This window comes from Mustela erminea, chromosome 12 (assembly GCF_009829155.1).
Source record: "Mustela erminea isolate mMusErm1 chromosome 12, mMusErm1.Pri, whole genome shotgun sequence".
In the NCBI taxonomy this organism is placed as follows: Eukaryota; Metazoa; Chordata; class Mammalia; order Carnivora; family Mustelidae; genus Mustela; species Mustela erminea.
In genome coordinates, this window is record NC_045625.1 from 89,101,648 (window position 1) to 89,115,284 (window position 13,637).

General features: G+C 44.9%; 1 protein-coding gene across 2 annotated transcripts in view; it reads left to right on the forward strand.

The window, feature by feature from the left end:
• CENPP (centromere protein P) overlaps positions 1 to 13,637 on the forward strand; it is a 223,180-nt gene that overhangs the window by 135,181 nt on the left and 74,362 nt on the right. The window lies entirely within an intron of this gene.

Genomic DNA, 13,637 nt, shown 5'->3' on the forward strand with positions numbered 1-13,637 from the left:
GACACCTAGCTCCAGGGTCGCCAGCTTGGGCTGTGCCTTTGCAGGGGAGCGTGCAGGGAGAGCCGGCCGCGGGAGGTGGCCGTCGTCTGAGAAGGACGGCGGAGTTCGCAACCCTGTACTCTGCACCCCTGCTGGAATGGCCGGTTCCCGCCGCAGCAGGGACCGCAGCCTTCCAGAGTGGGCTTCTTTCTGCGGGGAGCGACTCCCCGGGACAGGAAGCTGCGGGGGCTCTCCTGCTGCCCAGGGCTGGGGCCCAGCCGGTTTTCAGAGTGGGTTTCCTGTGGGTTAGCAGGGCCGGCGCTCTCCCACCATAGAGAGTCTGTCGTTTCCCACCTTGCCGTGCAGTAGTGAGGCAGCCACGGCCACCGAGAGCATGTGGCCCTTCCGAGCGACGGGCGGCCAGGCCCCCCGTAAAAAGGACCTGGAGTGTGCTGGCCCTGCGGGCCAGCCCCCTCGGCACTGCAGCTCGATCCAGTGGGAGTCCCAGTGGGTCCGGTGCTGCGCTCCCACTGGCGCCGTTATGTCGGGGTCGGGGACATGTCCGCCACCTTGATGAACAGGGCCTCCTGAGGGCTGAACTGCCCTCACCGACCTGGGTTTCTTCCAGGCAGAGTTCTGTTTGTCCTGCACCATGTTTTGTTTTTCAACTTTAATGCGTGTATATTACAGAAATAAGTAACAACACATCATAATGGTGGAGCTCGGTTAATTTTCATAAACCAGGCGCTGGTTGGGAAACCCCGCCCCCGCTCCAGCTTCCTCAGAGGAGGCTGCTGCCTGGCGTCAAACGCTGAGCATTCCCTGTGCTCTGTAAATGTAGCACATGGCAGCTGGCTCTGGGGTCTGGCTTTCCTCACCCTGCCTTTGCTGTTTGACATGCGTCCAGGGTGTTGCGACTCGGTCTCAGGGTTGTGTGAATGTGCCCCCAGTCCGAGTTCACATATACATTCCCGTGTGGGGCGCAGCTGTGAGTGTTCAGACACACTTTCATCTGTCGGGTGAGGCTCCTGTATATGTGTTTTTGTTTGGAATTGCAGTTCTTCGAATTAGGATGTTTCCGGTCCTCTCGACAAGCTAAGCTTTGCCAGCGTGTGCTCCTGGTTCTACATGGCAGCCCTGGGCTGGGGCTGAGTGGCAGCTCCTCCTGGCAGTGGGACACGCGCTCCCCGCCTTTGCCTCTGCCTCCTGGTCTAGAGAGCGTGAGGCACTTCCGGCGAGATTGCTCTGCAAGGGTGTAGGATAGCCTGTTCCACCTCTCCCCACTGCGAGTCCCCTACCCTGTCTTTCTCCAGTCCTTGCTTTGATCTTTGATCAGAGGCGTGGGGAAGGAAGTAGGCCCAGAAGTAGTGCCAGGGGATGGCTGTGTATTTGGCTTGTTTACCTGCTCTGCAGACTCCGCCCGGACCCCTCCCACAGCCCTACGGAGAAGACCCTCATGCATACACGCCTTGTGGAAAGACAGCACAGATTTTCCCCACATGCATGCTATTGTTCCAGACCCAGCCATGTGCCCTGTCTTCTTAAAGCATCAGGAGGAGAGAAGCTTCCAGTGTAGGTTCCTGTAGGCGTCCTGTGGATGGGACCCAATTTTTTCCTACACGTTTGTTTCCTACACTTTATTGTTTTGTTTTTCCCTCATTAGGCTTTCCTCTAAAAACTGGAGAATTAATTTCATTCTATCAAAACAATATCCTTAGGAATCACGAACCATCTGCACATTATGTTATAAACAATATTACAAAACTGAACAAGTAATGTTCTCTATGCTGACATGAACAGAAACACTCTTTGCCACAGAAGGAACCTCAGCACAGATTTCTTGCATAGCCTGATATATTCCAACCATGGCAAAAATAAAAATAAACTGCTTAATTGTATCCAAGTTCATGCATAAATTTATCTTGGAGAGGGAGAGGGAGTCTCAAGCAGACTCTCTGCTGACCGTAGAGCCCGATGCCGGCCTTGATCCCACACCTGTGAGATCATGACCTGAGCTGAAATCCAGAGTTGGACCCCCAACCGACTGTACCACCAGGCACCCTTGCATATAATTCCTCAGACCCCCTTCCGGACCTTCTCCTAGTGTGGAAATGGGGAGCAGTGGTCTTGATCCAAACAAAGGAGAACTAGAAAGGCCCTTGGGAATCCTCTCCTACAAATTAGGAATAAAATAGTTGTCTGTGGCCCCAAGAGGTACGTTCTTAAGCTCAAGAATCACCAGGAGGCTGAGTTGTGTGATGTCTGTCAAGTGGCTTCTGGCATTTTTGGCCTTCTGAGCACCTTGGAGTAGATTGTGTAGTATCTCTCACTACAAGGAATCATGCGGTCGATCGCTCATTCCACAAAACGGTGTAAGTGCCGTGAGGAAAAGTAGTAAAGAGCTGTGGTGGAAGCCCTAAGGGGTGGGAGGAGGCTGGCCTTGTGAGTACGATTTTAGGAATGTTCTGGGCCATCAAACCTGAGGATGTAAACAGTATCTGCTCTTCCTGCATAACCGGGAGGTTGTGTAGGGGAAATGCTCAGTGTAGACTAGGCTCTGTGCTTTAGGATTAATTATTTACACTGCAGGTCACGACCCGTGCACAGTATTCAGCCTGCAGATGTGTTTTGTTTGGAGCATATGGTATTTTTAAAAAACAGGAAATTTTATGTCAAAGTCCAATTTTATAGCATATCTTTAAAAAACAGTGTGACAAAGCTGGCCATGACATCCTGTGCAATTCCAGCAATTGACCGAGCTGGTGGCAGCAACCTCCTTCCTACAGGCTTCTGGATTCTGGTTCCGGGCTGCTCTCCTTCCTCTACCTACTGTGCCCTCAGTTGGAGGGTTTGCTCTGAAAATGAGTTAATGACATAAGTTGTTATTTAAAGTGAATTCAGTTGATACCCCCAAAACAAATAATACATTATATGTTAATAAAAAAATTTTTAATGAATTGAGTTGAATTTTTGAATATCAAAGGACTTACTGCAATAAGTTTATAATATTGTATGGATGCCAGATACTTTTAAATAATGCCTCAAGTGTCAGTTCGCTTTGAGGAAAGGGCACAAGTAATAGTTTTGTTTTAAAGATTTTATTTATTTTTTTGACACAGAGAGAGAGAGAGAGATATCATAAGTAGACAAAGAGACAGGCAGCGAGAGAGTGGGGGGAAGCAGGCTCCCTGCTGAGCAGAGAGCCCGATGTGGGGCTCGATCCCAGGACCCTGAGATCATGACCTGAGCTGAAGGCAGAGGCTTAGCCCACTGAGCCACCCAGGTGCCCCAATAGTTTTGTTTTAAATCAACTTTCTCGCTCTTTCCAACAAGACCTGAAAGCTCATGCATCTGACTTCCATATCTGTGTTTCTAGGGACTCTTTCCCACTAGAAGGACAAACAAGGGTCCTAGGAGAAATGACAGGTACCATGTTGGGGCCAGGGAAAGCATAAGATGTGCTTGAAACATCTCATGCCAGCCAGCACTGGAGTCTGCAGAGTTTACCACAGGCACGTGGACAGAGTCTGGAAGCCAACGTGAACAGTGTGAGCACCTCACAGCACAAGGGTGGCCGTGGATTAGAGCATGTCGAATGCAGAATACTTGTAGTAACACAGTAAGGAGAGTAAAAGGGATAGCACTTTTCCTATAGAAGAATGCCAGCTGATCAGGACAGAAGGAGCCAGAGCTGGACAGTCCACCTGCTGGGACCCCTGCGATGTGCTAACTGATTCCGGCAAAAAGAGTGAATGGAAGCTCACTGGATGGCAAGATGGTCACACAGACCCAAAGTCTTACCTTACAGACTGATTGTAATTACCAGGGGAAGATGGTACCACCTCAATGAAATGTCTCAGAATCACCAGTAATGCGCCCACCCAACATCACTGTGTGGGATTCCTGCCAGACAGGTTTTATCTACGTCCAGTCAGACAAGTGTAAGCAGGGGACATTTTACAAGAGAGCTGGCCAGTACCCTTCAGAACAGCAAAGGGGTGAGACTCTGCCCTGAGCAGGGGTTGCCGTTGTAGGTCGCTCACGGGGAACTGGAAGGTCCACATATAAAACGGTTCACACACACAGCCCTGAGGCCTGGTTGGACACGGGGGACTCTGAGTATGGGCTGTGGTGAGACAGACCTGGGTTTGCTGATGGCTGTGACTGTCCTCAGTCATGTCAGGAGCTCTCCTTGCTCTCAGGAGTCCTCTGGTCCTAGGTGACAGTCTTATGACATCCACAGCTTGCATTCGAATGGTCAAGCCTGGCTCTTGTAAATTCTTATGTGTGTGCAGACATGGACGTGGGAGAGAGAAAGAGATAAGATGAATAGACAAAATAGTGTTAATGGGTGAATAGAGGTGAAGAGTATAGAGATGGTCATTGTATTGTTCTTTCAACTTGTCTTTGACCTTAAAAATATTGCTAAATACCTGTGGGGGGAAAGGCAGGTAGCTTTAATTTTAGCTGATTTATCCTTACCTCTAGTGAAATACTTACATGTAAAATTTTAGGTTGAGTAAGCGGTTCCCCTGCATAGGGTTTCCTAACCAGGGTGTGTGAATCCCTAGAGGGTTGAGAAAGGCTTTATGAATTCCTTGATACATGTTAAGTATTAGTAGACATGCGTCTTTCTGCGTGGAGGGCTTGTGATAGCTCCCATCAGACCCTCACAGGGGTCCGTCCTTCTAATAGTTAAGAACCACTGCCCTAGAATCAGTATTTCAGACAGTATAAATTTGCTAATTGTGAATGTAATTTTCAACTTATATAAAACAAATCAGCCTTTTGCAGATTCTTATAAAAAGATTTGCTTCTATCAGTTGATAGTTTAATATAAGTTTATTTGACCACCGAGACTCTGTTACTTAGAAACACACCATGACATTTCAATAGCATGATGCATTCCTTTTCTGTTCCAAACTAAGACGTGTTTAGTGCAATCACATGTTATTTTTAATGCAATCTGCTTTCCCTTGTGTGGATTCACATTCTTCACATTTTGTGTAAAGGAAAAAATGTGCTGGACTCTAAGTTTTGATTGTATCCATTTTCATGTAGAGAGAAATGTAACTTCAAAGAAGAAATAGTCATGCCTTTAATTTTCAGTTGTGTGATCACTGAGGCCCACTTACAGAGTTAAAAGCATTCACTTCTTTGCACATACCAGTTTGTGACAGACCAAATTCCAGTAGGGCTCATGGTCTTAACACTGTTCCTGTTTGGCACATCAGGGCAGAGACATGTGAGGAACATGTTAGAGTGTGCTGAAGCATTCAGGCGGCTAGGCTCCCACGTGTGCTAACACGACTGGCCTGTTGACAGCAGACTGTAGGGAGCGCCACGAAATGGGTGAGCTCCTCTGCAGGACCATGCAGCGTGCTGCGCCCGGCTGCTGGACAGGGAGGCCAAGGCTTGCTCGCAGACGGACTCTATCCCTGCAGACCCTTGGTGAGGTATCTTTTAAGTGGGATCTTATCTGCAGGACACCTTTCTTGTTCACGTACTCTTCTAGTTTGGCTGGCTGTTTTAAATAATTTCCCCCCATCTTAGTGTTACAAATAATCACAGTGAATCATGTTTATAAGTCAGACTTACTTTTCTTTCTTACAATAATCAAGATTTTCTAAATTATTCCTGTCTGTGATGAAGAGTAGTTTGGACTCTGTTGCATCCCACACTCACTGTGTGTTTCTGGAGACCCCGGCTGCTTGTGCTCCACGCTGCTTTTGCTCTTCTCTGTGCGGAGGGTTGTGAGAAAGGCTCCAGGCTTGGGAGAGCCTCGGACGTGCCACAGCATCCCGCCGACCCCAGCCCTTGCAGTACGCCCACTCCTTTCCCCGCTATATTTCATAATCTAAGAAATTAATTACCTGGAATAATTAGTGTCTACCATAGCTAGAGTCCAGGCAGCCTTGAGCAAATCACCAGACCTCCGTGCCTGCCTGTTTCTGACACCTGTCAGTGAAGGGATGGACGCTCACCTGATCCCATGTCCGCCCTGTGCTCAGCACAGTAATGGATGGTCTCTCATTTGACCTTCCCAGCAGCCTGGGAAGGTAGATGGTGTGTCCCCCAATGTCATGTTTTGGGACACTGGGAATCAGGGTCTAAGTAGCATGACCACGTCCACAGCTAATGGGGACTCCAGGTCAGAACCATGATACTTGTTCTTGATTTTTAACTCTAAGAGGCAGACCTCATGTTTCAATAGACTTCTGTATTTGCAGACCCTGGAGTCCTCTTATATAGGTTAGAGCTAGCCAGAAACTTTCGACAATTTCTGTGTGTGTGTGTGTGTGTGTTTGTTTGTTTGTTTCGTTTCATTTTAGAGAGGGAGTGGGAGGAGGGGCAGAGAGAGAGGAGAGAGAATCCCAAGCAGGCTGCGTGCCCAGCATGGAGCCCCCTGCACGGTTCTATCTCGGGACCCTGAGATCATGACCTGAGCCGAAATCAGGAGTTGGACACTTAACCCACTGTGCCACCCAGGTGCCCCTCATGCATACTTTTAATATTTTTGAACTTTAAGTTGAGGATTTGAATTTACATTCAACTATGAACAGAGAAATAATTCAGTCATCTTCAGTCTGTGAATACATCTCCTACGAGGAAACTTTCTGTTTTCTAAATAAGGGAAGGAGGCGGAATAGATGTCAGGGTTTTAACCGCCCTTTGAGATTTCACTGAAACAGCAGAATTTGAGTAGTTCATTTTTTTATGTCAGCATCCATGAACCTAGTAATTCATGGTATGTTTAAATGATGGCTTTCGAGAACATAGTCGATGTTGTTATTATGCAGAACAATCACTTGGTTACTGGGTATTACCAGTTGTCAAAGCACAGCTTAGTTGTTTATAAAATACTCTGTGTTTTCTGATGTTCATGTCAGGAAATATTGATAGGTAAATTATTCTTTATTTATTTTAAGACCCTGTATAAATCTTTTTCAGTTCAATGTCTTACTTCTCCTTTAAAAGTCCTCAGAGTTTACAGATTCCTTTCTGTGTTGCTTGGGAGCTGTGTTGCTGTAGCAGTGCTGGAGGGCTCATGAGCTGAGCCGTCCAGACCTGGGGTCAGCAGTCCGTTTAGTACCAGTCTGTGCTCAGAATGGAGGGAGCCAGAAACAGCTTGTCTCTGTTCTTCTAGTTTTACAACCTTTTTGGAAAAACATGATATACCCTCATCCGTCTACCATGCGGCACCACATATGCAATAAATAATCAGTGTGCACCTAACTCATGACGCCAGATCTATCAGCATGGTGGTGGCACCTGTCCCAAGCTCCAGATGAGAGGAGGCCAGGCTTCTAGGCATATCTTGTCTGTACCGCAGAAGTTCCATGTGCTCAGAAGGAAACTGGCAGTGAGCTTGGCTCCTTCACTCCATTGACATTGGGAGCCATTGCCCATTAGGGTTCAGCTCCCCTGCCATCTCCTGAGCTGTCCTTGCCTGTAGATCCCCAACTTTCTCGCTCCTCCTATCATCCTGCCGGAACTCTATGGCAACCTCCAAATTCAGCATGTTCTTGCCCAAACTGTCCCTTCCTGTCAGCCTCTCCGCAGTGTCCCTGAGGCGTGAACAGTTCTCTCTGGCTCCCTTCTCTCGTGTCTCTTGGCTGGCAGCCAGTTGTCCCAGCATATTTCTGTACAAGTCTCTGTTACACCCATTCCTGTTTCTGCTCTTCCTGCTGTCACCTGTGCTGATCGGATCAGCCCCACAGTGCTGGCTCACGTCCCCTCCTGACACCACTGTTCTCTTGACCTTCCTCCCTCAGAGCTCACAGTGCCCTCGCTTCTCCTCGTGCTAAGTCTGGTCTCCTGAGCCCTCCTCACCTCCGCTCATTCCCTCCACTCTGCTGACTCAGATCCTATGTCAAGGCCCCTCAAGCCAGATGCTTTTCCTTCCTCTAAATTCAGTGCCAATTACTTCCTGTATTATACCTTGGTCTTTCTTTGTTACCCCAGACCTAAATTTGTCAATTCAGGGAAACCATTTTTGCCTACAGCACATTAATACTACACTTGATACCATGTGAGCCACAAGTAAAAATGGGGTGGGGGGCTTATCGTTTAGCTAATCATCTGTGGTTTAAATTTTCACATACTTACTAAATCTAGAATTATTTTAAAACAAGTGTTAAAATTTGTTAGCACTTCCTAATGAATTTATTTGTTTACTCATTAAATATTTATTTATTTGCTTGACAGAGACAACGAGAGAGGGAACACAAGCGAGGGTGGGGGTAGTGGGAGAGGAAGAAACAGGCTTCCCATTGAGCAGGGAGCCGGATGCGGGACTAGATCCCAGGACCCTAGGATCATGACCTGAACCGAAGGCAGACGCTTAATGATTGAGTCACCCAGCTGACCCTGAATTTATTTTTTTTAAGAATGTTTATTTATTTGAGAGAGCACATGTGTGCGCACAAGCTTGGGGGAGGAGCAGGGTCAGGGAGAGAATGTCCGAGCAGACTCCCTTCGGAGCACGGAGCCTGCCACGGACTCAATCTCACGACCCTAAGATCATGATCTGAGCTGAAATCAAGAGTTGGATGCTTAACCGACTGAGCCACCCAGGTGCCCCCCACCCGCCCGCTGCCAACAATGAATTTAAAGGTTTATATTACATACTATTGAAAGGTTATTGGAATAATCACATTATGTGCGAATGGGCTAATGATACTGACCTCGCTGCTCCTAGAAGGGTCCATGTGTTTGTACCAGAGGACATTGTGCAGAGGCACATTTAAACTAGCGCTGTGGGTAGTTTTTGTCTTTTTTTTTTTAATTCAAGTATAATTAACATGAAGTATCAGCTTTAAGTGTACAATATACTGATTCAACATTCTGCACATTACTCACCGCTCATCACGATAAACGTACTCTTAAGCCCCTTCACCTGTTCCACCCTCCCTCTCACCCACCTCCCCTCTGGCAACCAGTCTGTTCTCTGTGTTTAAGAGGCTGGGGTTTTTTCATCTCTGTTTTCTTTCACTCTTTGTTTCTTAAATTCTACATATGAGTGAAATCATTTGGTATTTGTCTTAGTTGGACATATTTCACCTAGCATTACACTTGTAAGTCTATGTTGCAAATGCCAGGATTTCGTTCTTTCTGCAGCTGAGTAATACACCACTGTGTATATACACCACACCTTCTTTATTCATTCATCTGTTGGACGTGGGGCCTGCGTCCATGTCGTGGCTATTATAAATAATGCTGCAATAAAGATAGGGGTGCATATATCTCTTCAAATTAGTGTTTTCATTTTCTTAGCGTAAATACCCAACAGTAAAATTATCAGATCATATGGTAGTTCTATTTTTAATTTTTTTAGGTACCTCCATACTCTTTTCCATAGTGGCTGCACCAATTCACATTCCTACCAACAGTGCACAAGGGTTCCTTTTTCTCCACATCCTCAGTAACACGTGTTACTTCTGGTTTTCTTGATTTTAGCCATTCTGCCAGGTGTGAGGTGGTATCTCATTGTGATTTTGATTTGCATTTCACTGATGACTAGTAATGTTGAGCATCCTTTCAGATGTCTGTTGGCCAGCTGGATGTCTTCTTTAGAAAAATGTCTATTCAAGATCTGGTGCCCATTAAAATCACATTACTTGTTTTGGGGGTATTAGGTTGTGTAAGTTCTTTTTATATTTTAGATATCAGATAAATCACTTGCAAATATCTTCTCCTATTCAGTAGGTTGTCTTTTTGTTTCGTTGATGGTTACCTTTCTTGTGCAAAAGATTTTTATTTTGGTGTAGTACCAGTAATTTAGTTTTGCTTTCATTTCCCTTGCCTCAGGAGACCTAGCCAGAAAAATGTTTTGATGGATGTTAGAGAAATTACTGCCTGTGTTTTCTTCTAGGAGTTTTATGGTTTCAGGTCTCACATTTAGGTTTTCAATCCATTTTGTGTTTATTTTTATGTATGAGATAAGAAAGTAGTCTGGTTTCATTCTTTTTTATGTAACCGTCCAGTTTTCTCAACACCATTTGTTGAAGAGAGTCTCTTTTCCTCGTATATTCTTGTCTCCTTGTAGATTAATTGACCATAATGAGGATGGATTTATAGATGGGCTCTGTATTCTGTTCTGTTGATCAACATGTTCCTTCCTTCCTTCCTTCCTCCTTTCTCTTCTCTTTTCCTTTCTGAGTGAGAGAGAGAACGCAAGTGCATGGGAGGGCGAGAAAGAGAACCCCAAGCAGGCTCCACGCCCAGCACAGAGTCTGACACAGGGCTCGATCTCACAACCCTGAGATCATGACCTGAACAGAAACCAAGAGTCAGACACCGAACCACCTAGGCGCCCCTCAATGTGTTTCTTTCTGTTTTGATTCCTGTAGCTTTGCAGTGTATCTTGAAATCTGGGATTGTGATACTTCCAGCTTTGTTCCTTCCCAAGATGGCTTTAACAGTTCAGGGTCTTCTGGGGTTCCAGACAAATTTTAGAATTATTCTAGTTCTATGAATAATGCTGTTGGTATTTTGGTAGGGGTTGTATTAAATCTGTAGATCGCTTTAGGTAGTACGACATTTTAACAATATTGTTCTTCCAAGCCATGGACATGGACTCTCCTTCCACTTGTTTATGTTGTCTTCAGTTTCTTTCATCAGTGTTTTATAGATTTGGAGTACAGGTTTTTCACTTCTTTGGTTAAGTTTATTGCTAGATATTTTATTTGGGGTGCAATTAATTGTAAATGGGATTGTTTTCTTAAATTCTCTTTCTGTTGCTTCATTATTAGTGTATAGGAATGCAACAGATTACCGTATATTAATTTTATACCCTGTGACTTTACTGAATTCATTTATCAGTTGTAGTAGTTTTGCATTTGAATCTTTAGGGTTTTCTATATGTAGTATCATGTCATCTCCAAATAGTGCAAGTTTTACTTCTTCCTCACCAATTTGGATACCTTCTATTCCTTTTTCTTGTCAGATTGCCATGGCTAGTACTTCCAGTACTATGTTGAATAAAAGTAGTAAGATTGAACATCCTTGTCTGATTCTTGATCTTAGAGGGACAGCTCTTAGTTTTTCCCCATTGAGTATGGTGTTTGCTGTGGGTTTTTCATATATTAGGTCTTATTAGGTTGAGGTATGTTTCTTTTAAAACTATTTTGTTGAGGGTTTTTTTTTTTTTTTAAAGATTTTATTTATTTGAGAGAGAGGAGAGCACAACCAGGGGGAAGGGCAGAGGGAGAGGAAGAAGCAGACTCCACACAGAGCAGGGAGCCCAATGTGGGGCTCAGTCCCAGGACCCTGGGACCATGACCTGAGCTGAAGGCAGACAGCTTAATGTACTGAGCCACCCAGGTGCCCCTGTTGAGGGTTTTGTAAAAATCATAAATTGTTGTTGTGTGTTGTCAGATGCATTTTCTGCATCTATTGAGGTGATCATATGATTTTTTTTGCTTTCTCTAATTGATGCAATGTATCACATTGGTTGATTTGCAAATATTGAAGCACCCTTGCATCCCTGGATTAAATCCCACTTGATCATGGTGAATTATTTTTTTAATATATTTTTGGATTTAGATGTTACTTTGAGGATTTTTGCATCTCTGTTCATCAGAGATTTTAAAGATTTTTATTTATTTATTTGACAGAGCAAGAGAGAGATCACAAGTAAGTAGGCAGAGAGGCAGGCAGAGAGAGAGGGGGAAGCAGGCTCCCCGGTGAGCAGAGAGCCCAACGCGGGGCTCAGTCCCAGGACCCTGAGATCATGACCTGAGCCAAAGGCAGCGACTTAACCCACTGCGCCACCAAAGCACCCCCATCAGAGATTTTAATATGGAATTTTCTAATAATAGTAGGGGACCTTAATACCCCACTTACATTAATGGGACAGATCATCCAGACCAAAATCAACACAGAAACAGTGGCTGTGAACAATACATTTGAGCAGATGGACCGAACAGATATATTCAGGACATTCCATCCAAAACCAGCAGAATACATATTCTTTTCAAGTGCACATGGAGCATTCTCCAGAATAGGGCACATGCTAGGTCACAGAACAAGTCTCAATAAATTCAAAAAGATCGAAATCATATCATGTATCTTTTCTGATCACAACACTATGAAAAGAGAAATCAATCGTAAGAAAAAGTCTAAAAAGAAGACAAATACATGGAGACTAAATAACATGCTGCTAAAGTACGAGTGGGTCAACCAAGAAATGAAAGAGGAACTCATGGAACACCCGGGTGTCTCAGTCCATTAAGCAGCTGCCTTTGGCTCAGGTCATGATCCCAGAATCCTGGGACTGAGTTCCACATCAGGCTCCGTGCTTGTCAGAGAGCCTGCTTCTCTCTCTTCCTCTGCCTGCCACTCTCACTGCTTGTGCTCTCTCTCTCCGTGTCAAATAAATAAACAAAATCTTAAAAAAATAAATAAATAAATGAAGTACATGGAGACAAACGAAAACACAATGGTCCGAAATCACTGGATTCAGCAAAAGCTGTTCTAAGAGGGAAATTTAGGGCAATACAGGCAAGAAGCAAGAAAAATCTCAAACAACCTAACCTTACACCAAAAGGAGCTAGAAAAAGAAGAACAAAACCCAAAACCAGTAGAAGGAAAGAAATAATAAAGATTAAAGCAGAAACAAGTGAAATAGATTTTAAAAAGCAATAGAACAGATAAATGAAACCAGCATTTGGTTTTTTGAAAAAGTAAACAAAATTGATAAACCTTTTACCAGGCTCATCAAGAAAAAAAGAGACAGGACTCAAATCAGAAATGAGAGAGGAGACATAATAATGGACACCACAGAAATATAAAGGATTATAAGAGAATATTATGAAAAATTATTTGCCAACAAATTGGACAATCTTGAAGAAATGGATAAATTCCTAGAAACCTATAAGCTCCCAAAGCTGAATCAGGAAGAAACAGAAAATTTGAATACACCTATAACCATCAAAGACACTGAATCACTAATCAAAAAACTCCCAACAACAAACAAAAGCCCAGGACCAGATGGCTTCACAGGTGAATTCTACCCAACATTTAAGGAAAGATAATACCTGTTCTTCTCACACTATTCCACAAAAATAAAAGAGGAAGGAAAACTTCCAAATTCATTTCTGTGAGGCCAGCATTACCCTGATACCAAAGCCAGACAAAGACACTACAAAAAATGATTTTTTTTTGTTTTTTTGTATGTTAATAAAAGCAGTCATCTCTAAAAAGTAACTCACTTGGTGAGGCTGACTCCCTGGGTGATGTGTGGAGTCAGTGGAAGTGCAGGCCCACGGACAGGCCGTTGGATCTTGCTCATCTCTGTTGGCAGCACCCACTGCACCAGGTGCCCAGCGCCCACTCAGGTGTCTAGACTTTCTGCTTTTTGGACTTCAGAGTAAGTCCTGGCTCAGCCACATGCCCCATGTTGCTCCCAAGTGGCTCCTACCAACCCTTGCTGCAGCATCTAATTCTGTGCTCCCCCAGCCACCTGCTTTCCGGGGTCAAGTCAGAGGGCAGCAGACCCACCCCGCTGCGGTGGAGCTGCAAAGGAGCAGACACGCCAATTAGACTTCCTTGTCCAGCGCGCGGGGAGGCTGGCCACGTCCAGGCGGGCTGTAGTCCATGCTCAGACCAAGGCTCTCCAGCCATGTGTTGTAGGAGTGAAGGGAGCTGGACCGAGG